The sequence below is a fragment of the Frankliniella occidentalis genome, unplaced genomic scaffold, assembly GCF_000697945.3.
Source record: "Frankliniella occidentalis isolate FOCC.00 unplaced genomic scaffold, Focc_3.1 Scaffold7, whole genome shotgun sequence".
Classification (NCBI taxonomy): domain Eukaryota; kingdom Metazoa; phylum Arthropoda; class Insecta; order Thysanoptera; family Thripidae; genus Frankliniella; species Frankliniella occidentalis.
In genome coordinates, this window is record NW_026267137.1 from 1,462,723 (window position 1) to 1,470,515 (window position 7,793).

The 7,793-nt window shown below is 57.4% G+C and overlaps 1 protein-coding gene across 3 annotated transcripts in view; it reads right to left on the reverse strand.

Annotated features, from left to right (window-relative positions):
* The window catches only part of LOC113209573 (uncharacterized), a 12,071-nt gene that overhangs the window by 2,975 nt on the left and 1,303 nt on the right, over window positions 1-7,793 (reverse strand). The window lies entirely within an intron of this gene.

Below are 7,793 nucleotides of genomic sequence, written 5' to 3' on the forward strand. Positions count from 1 at the left end.
CCCCTCCCCCCTCCACGCAATGAGACGTAATCACGCAGCGCCTGTCATAACTGTAATTATGAGAACAGGTCCCACGAGCCTCGGCCGGAGCGCCGCCGCGCCGCGCCACTCCCCGGCGTCGTCGCGGTGCGTCTGAATAGCAGAGTCGATAGGCATCTGTCTCGCGCGGTGCGAGCGGGCGAGCGGTGAGTGGAGGAGGTGGGCGGCGGAGGGGTGCTCTATGAGCCGCGATCATGACTGTCCGTCCCGCAGGCAAGGCTACTGCTGCTGCGGCTGCCGAGCCGTCGTCTCTCTCTCTCTCACTCTCTCTATTCAAAGCTACGCTAATGCTCCGGCCGATGAATTGCTAGTTACGACCAGTTCCTCGCGCCGGTAATGGCGGCTGCGCACTTGTCCCTACTACATACCGATCGACCCTGGCCGGACGACCAGCCCGCGGCTCTGGGTGCCGTGCTCTCTCACCTCCTGGTTGGTCCAGTTGGGCGCACACGCGCGCACCGTCTCGGCCTGGCAGCGGCGCACCAGCCGCTCGGCCGTGTCGGGCAGCACGGGGTCCACGTGGCACAGGTGGAAGTGGTGCGTGGCGTTGCCGTGGCCGGCGGGGGTCACGTGCGCGTGCGTCACCGAGGGCGAGGCCGGCGTCGTGGACCGCGCCCTGCCCGCCGTCGTGGACGGCGCCGGCGTCGTCGACGTGGTGCGCGGCGTGCGCACCGGCAGCGCCAGCACCCAGGACCGGAGGTCGGCGTGCCACTCGAGCGCCCTGGACACGTCCTCCCTGCGGGTGACAAAAGATGGAATCAGCGGCGGGTGTCAGCCTGCGAACGGGCGGGTAGGCATCGCCGCCGTACACTCGTGTCGGCCGGGCTGGCCTACTCCAACCCTTGGCGCCTGCGGACGGGCGGGTAGGCAACGCCGCCGTGCACTCGTGTCGGCCGGGCTGGCCTACCCTGCCCCTAGCGCCTGCGAACGGGCAGGTAGGCAACGCCGCCGTGCTCTGGTGACGGCCGGGCCTGCCTGCCGGCCAGGGCCCCGCTCTCATGGTGGGTGCAACACGTACATGGCGAACTTGTAGACGGACGGGCACTCGATGCGGGGGCGCCAGATGTCGACGCGCGTCTTGGACGTCGTCGAGGCCGCGTCCGCGCCCTGCTCGGGCATGTCGCCGTGGCAGAGCGCGCAGAACGCGTTGCGGTAGGTGTAGCCCGAGCCGTGCGAGGTGACGGGCATGCTGGCGATGGGGTCCGACTGGTCGTCGGCCACCTGCGGGACACGGAGAAGCGGATCGTAAAGTCAGCAGAGAGTCCTCCCGGGCGCCGTCGAACTGGCCGCTGCTTTTTCGCGCGGTATACTCACCTCACAGCGGTGCCGGACGTCGGCGTCCTCCCAGCCGGGCGGGCAGGACGTCTTCATGTAGATGCCGTTGAACTGGCGCAGGTCGACGCAGGAGAAGACGGCGCCGGAGCGGCGCTGCTGCGCGGCCACGTAGTGCGGCGAGTCCACGCAGCAGTCGCCGTACTGCGCGCACAGCGGGTCGCACAGGCAGTTGCGCTCCCGCCAGTCGAGGTCCTCGCCCACCCGGGACGCGCGCCCGCGGCCCTTGGGCACCTCGCACGAGGAGCGGCCATCGCAGGTCCTGCAACAGCAAAAAACAAAACGGTTCGTTCAGGATCAAGTTGTCGGCGGAGACAAACAGGAACAAGTCGCTTCGTGTCTCCTAATTAGTTGTGTGTGACACAATCAGTTGGACTAGGCCGGCTGATGGTCTGGCAGCCACCGATATTTTGTGAGAACCTCCGCGCCAAGAGGGTTGCGCGGGAGCGACAGAGGTGTATGGCGGCGCTCAGGCGAGTGCGACAGAGACAGAGAGAGACCTGGGGCGGGCGTGGCGTGGCAGGTATATTAGAGAATTGGGCTGGCTGCTGCCGCTGCTGGTGTGGGATGATGGAGATACCTGCTGGGCGGGGCAAAGGCGGGCTGGTTGGCGTGGTTGAGAGATACCCGCGTAGATCAGTGGTGGCGGAGCACGGTCCAAAGCCACGGCAAAAAAAGGGGAAGAAAAAAAGCAGGACGAGCGAAAGGGGACAAACCAAAGACAAACACGCACACACACGTGCACAACACACACGCGCGCGCTCTCTCTCTCTCTCACTCCATCACACACGCCCGGCACGCCGCGCAGCCGTAGCGACGATGACGAAGACAAAAAAATATACCGAGTGCTCCCATTCTTAAGGTGGGACTATTTCAGAGCAAGGAGCCCCGTCAGTCCGGCCAGAACTGCCCCCCTCCCTTCTTGAATCCCCCCTCATCACCACCCCCGGACTCCAGACTACACGAGGCTCCCTCTCGTCTAAAAGAAGTACCTTGCGTCCGTTCTGTTTCTGTGCCCTGCTGTCCCTTAGGCCCCCTCCCCAGCCCGGCCCGGGACACCCGAAGGAAGGTGCCCGGGTAGGGGGTATCTCGGGGGCGCATCGCGGGCCTGACTGGTGTGAGGTATGAGGTGAGTTCAGGACCGGGGGGACGGCGCCGAGCTCCGTGATTACCTACGTCATATCGTCAGCCGAGCGTTCGCCGCCGAGCGTTGTTATTGCGGCAGCCACGGCGGCGTAGTGTGTGTGTTGTTGTTGTTGTTTTTAACAGAGTAATTAACGCGCTCCTAGTTGCGAGGCGTTTTGTGCCGCACCGAGAGCGCCACACCCCGTTTATAGAGCGCAGCAGCAGCGGGACGCCTCGACGCCTCCTCGGGAGCGTCGCGCGCCCAAAGACCGAGAGGGGGAAGATCGGAAGTGCGACACCTGCCCTTTGCTTACACTGCGAAAAATAGCTGTAGGTTTTTCGGGAAAATCCATGATGCGTTTCGTAACATTACAATTTTAAATTTACAAGCACCGCGTATCAACTTGTAATTTATCAACGAGAAAAATTGAGCTGTCATAAATATAAACACGTTTTTTAATATTGATATCAAAATATGTAGTAAACTTTACGAAAGGTATTTTTTACAATTTTACAGGCAAAATAAAAAGAGGGGGAGGGGAGGGGGGCAGCCCTTCTACCTTAAAAATGGTATGAGAGTAAAAGAGAGGAACATGGACTGTCGTATGTGTACTCAAAAGCTAAATCATACTGTCCATGTATGTAGAGCGAAAGAATGTACCTTCACCCTTCTTTCCCCGGTGAGGCGTACAGCAGCGTAAGTCGTCGCTTTTCGCCGTAACCAATTTGCCGCAGCGGCCGGCGTTGCTGTCTGTGAACGCCCGGTGACGCGGCACGGCACGGCGTGGCGGCCGGCAGCCGAGAGGAAGGAGGAGAGGAGGAGGGAAGAGAAGGAAAATACCGGCATAACGAAGTTGGGCGACCGCTGCATAACAATACAACGCACCCTTCTTCTCGTCACCGGGCCGGGCCGTCCAGATTAGTCCACTCATGCATCCAGTCCGCTCACGTCCCGCTCCGCCTGATGTAACGCCTCTTGGAGCTGGGCCCCCCTGCTTGCCCCCGGTGGTGGTGGTGGTGTCCGACAGGGGGCGCAACCATTGTGTCGCTGCACCCTCCTTGGCGGTGGTTTTTGCATCGGTTCCGCTGGAGTCAGCGGCTATGGCCACCCACGCATATTACCCGCTAGGTTGCAATTTTGTAAACCATTCGGAAATAGGTCGTGTTTTGTTTTTGTGTTGTTTTTTAGGCCTAGATATCGCGGAGTAGTTCCACCCGCCCGCAAGACGTCCGCTCGGCCGGGAGCAAAGAGCCGCCATAAAAAAGCCAAGCCGCTCCGTCTTATATAGACTCCGGGGACTGCTCCGCGACTACTACTCCTACTACTACCACTGGTCGGCACACCGCACCCCGTGGCAGGGCCGGGGCGACCCCCTGCCGCCGTCCGAACGGCCGTTAAAACAGGTCCAATTCGCTCACATATCAGAGTCCTGTTTCGCTTCCTGCTGATCAGTGAGCCCGCCCCTCTGATGCGAGCTAATGGCGCGCCAGACAGACAGTGTTAACTCTCGTGACGCCGCCGGGTTGGGCAAGTGCAGAGCAGAGTGTGTGGCAGCAGCGCCAGAGCGTTGCACTTGCCTCTAGACTTGCCCCACACCAGCAGCGTCCCCGCGCACCTGCTGCGTGGACTACTGCTGCTGGGGAGAACCGGGTGATAACCGAAGGTCTTTTCTCTTTCGAGTGCCGCTGCTGTTCCCTCCCCCTGCTCCTTCCATCCCGAGCGACCACCACTTTGCCCGTGAGAACGACCGTGAGCGCATTTAGCATCACCTTAGCATCGGGGGAGCGGCTCAAGGGCCCACAAGTCCAGCGGCGGCAGCATGGCCAGGGCGGGAAAAACAAATGCTCTGGAAACCCAAGTGTGTACTTGAATGCAGAATATTCTGTGTACCTACATGTATGCAAAATATTCTGTACTTAGCTAGCAAGTACACAAGTACACAGAATATTCTGCATACTTGCCAAGTACACAGAATATTCTGCATACATGTAGGTAGACAGAATATTCTGCATTCAAGTACACACTTACTTGGGTTTCCAGAGTGTAGCTTGGTAAGCATATGATTTTCTTCCCGACAATGTCAGAAGAGTATATCACTTTCCTTCCGGAAACAACACTGTTACTTTGTCATTCCAGGCTGCCGGTGCGATCCTGTGCGGCGCGTCCCCCGTCCCGGTGAGAACATCGTGGGTCGCGGCAGCCTCGCGTCAGCCGAGCGAACAGAGGGGAAAAAGCGGTTGCGACATGAGAGAGAGAGACGTCGCCCATGTCGCCTTTGATTTGATTGCGGCGGGCTCTCCCATACGCGTGCGCGGCCGGGGACGCGTGCGAACAAGAGGCCGCTCAGTCTGTCTCACTCGCACGCGCACGCGGAGCCATCCGGGCGGACGGCACGGCACTGCCGCGGGGCGGGAGATTCGGACGCAGGTCGCCGTTTTGGTCCCGAGACGAACAATAGCGCTCGCGGGCGCAGGGGCTGACCTATCCTATCCCGGACTGACTAGTACCCGTGACTGTGGTCCCCCAGCTCGGCCCGATAGAAAAAAATACACACACAAAGAAACAAAAACTTTTAGGGGTTCGAACCCGCGTCGGCCGTTTATCGTTGGGAGGTCGCGCCGCTGCGGTTTCGCGGTTTGATCGACAAGTCAAAGCAAAGGCGACGGTATTTATCGCGCCTGCTGAACGACAGCAGAGGCGCCCTCCGTTAGGCAGACGGGGCCACTCCACCACCACAGCGACAGCGAGGCCACACTGCTGAAAACCCTCGAAAAAGAAACGTGGCGGACGGGGTGGACTAGTGGCACCCGGTGAAAGAAGCAAGTTTGAATCATTAAAAACAATTGCTAAAATGTTTGCGGCGCTGTTTTTCTTTCTTTCTGCCCCCCCCCTCTCTCTCCACGCACACACACTCACACACTGCTGTGATTGTGACATTTCAGCAGGCGGCCGTGCGAGTCGATCACGATGCGTGCAGCAGCCGTCGCCCCCTTATAACTGACTATATGGCCTTTCCGTCCGCAAAACTGTTGTCTGTGCCGCATGGAATGTCAAACGCAACACGCGACCCCCGCTGACCCGGCGGCGGCGGCGGTGCGCATCTGCAAAGTGTCAGCGACAGCAAAAATAAACATTCATGAAATTAACATAACTATCAAGAGCATTACCGCAACGCACGGGCAGAAACTAGGGGTTTGTTGGAATGGCTGTGATAAGCTATCTCCACCAAGTTTCTATCTGAACGAGAAAACCGGAGAAAACGCACGAGATACTCCAGCATCACTTTTCGTGCGTACCTGTGTAAGCTAGAAATTAGCTGCGAGTGCGAATATTCTTACCGTAGGCCACACGTACGAGCTAATCTATTAGTAGCTTAAGCGAATCTTCTCCACGATGTGCGTGAAGTTTGGGTTATGTAGTAAATGTAACGGATGGTGAAACTGGTGATGTCACGTGTGACATGGGCCCCTCCCCACGGGACGGGCTGACATGGGAGTCCCCCCCGGGGGGCCCCCGGGGCGAGCTCAACAATGTGTCGCCCGCGCCCCGCCGACGCTTTCTCCGAGCGATGCGCGGCTGCGCGGCCGCGACCCCGCAGGACCCCTAAACAGACCGACGACGACGACGCCGGCGACGCGACGCCACCGCCTGAACTCCCGCGGCCCCGGGGCGTCCGGGGCGCGGCCGCCCGGCCCACCGCCGTCGCGACGCCTCGCCACAACGTGCGCCGCCGGGACAGAGGAGGAGGTGTGTGACCTGTGAAGTAACCAGTCTGTCCCGGGCATCAGTATAGCACCTGTTCATAATTACTATCAGCCCATTTTTTGTGCTTCTCTCTCCTCTTCCATACTCATTAGTATAGTTAATTAATATCAAAGCCGTCGCCTCCGTGACGTCCACCCACACACGTATCACGGGCAATTTCACCATATCAAAATGGAGGGAGAAAATTATTCATTACGTTAATAATTTGATGTTGACAGAAATGGTCATCCCGCGCCGTAATGTGTTTTGGGGTTGGGGATGTCGGCCTCGGCCTCCCACGCAATGCGTCGGAAAGAGCGAACTGAGGTTCAAAAATAAGAGAAGTCTCTTAGTATTGCAAGACAGGTCACAGCTCCTAAATTTCTTGCTTCGCACCACTCGAGTATGTCTATAGCCTCATCCCTTGAGGAGACAGACAGACAGATTGAAGATTTGGACGCCGGGACAAGATGGAAAAGAGCAGAGCCACCGGCAGCGTTGAATGCCTGGCTGCTGCAACATCCCCACGCTCAATAACCCGATACTAATAAACATTATCATTATTATTATACGATAATGCAAAGCGATATATCGAACCGGCTGGGTGTTCGGTAATAACGATTGCGCAAAGCCATTTAAGCAAGAAAAAAAATCCGTGACAATGTGGTGTGTATGTGTGTCTCCCTTACTCTCCCAGGAGACGGTATAGGGAGAAAGATGATGCGAAAGAGAGAGAGGTCGTGTTAGCGCGAGAGAAAGCAGAAAGGGGAAGGAACATCATAAACAACAAAAAGAGAGGAATAAGATGGGGAGGAAGCATCCGATCCTATCTCAACATCCTCCGCCTACGCCTTCGATGGGCCACAGGCACCATACGGGCATTTTATATTCATTCCTGTCCAATTACATTCTATCCGCATTGCAACTACGAGTATGCGCCTTATTAGGATTTAAAGCACGTAATCACTTAGGAAAATACAGAAAAGAAGAAGAATGAAAAGGTTATCATGAAGCGAAATTTAACGCACTGAAGGAGGTGCAATGAAGTATCAATACGCCAGCCGCTTTTTCAAAACTTTATGTGCTTCATAAATGGAACAGCGTGAAAAGCGCGAAAGCGCGAAGGGCAACGTAAATCATAATTAATTGGGTGAAAGAAACATCTCAAAATAAGAGAAATAATAACCTGATAACGGTGTATCTCACAGGTTGGGCCGGCGGCGGCCCCAGTGACTTAACCTCGACCCCGTCTCAAATTAATTGCTCGTGTATTGCGGACCATCTTCAGACCGACCGGCGAGCCGACCGGCCGGCCAGCAGGTTCGCTCGGGGGAACCTAACCCACCTACGCCACGCCACGCCACGCCCGCGCCTGCAGTTGGCTCATCATACACCCTCACTCACACACACACACACACACACACACACACACACTTTCGCCGAAATCGACAGAAAAGGGAAGAAGAAACACACAAAGATGTCTGATTGTGATCTCTGTAAACTTGTTCTCCCCTCCGCCACCGTCCCCGCGGAAGAAAAAAAAATGTCCATT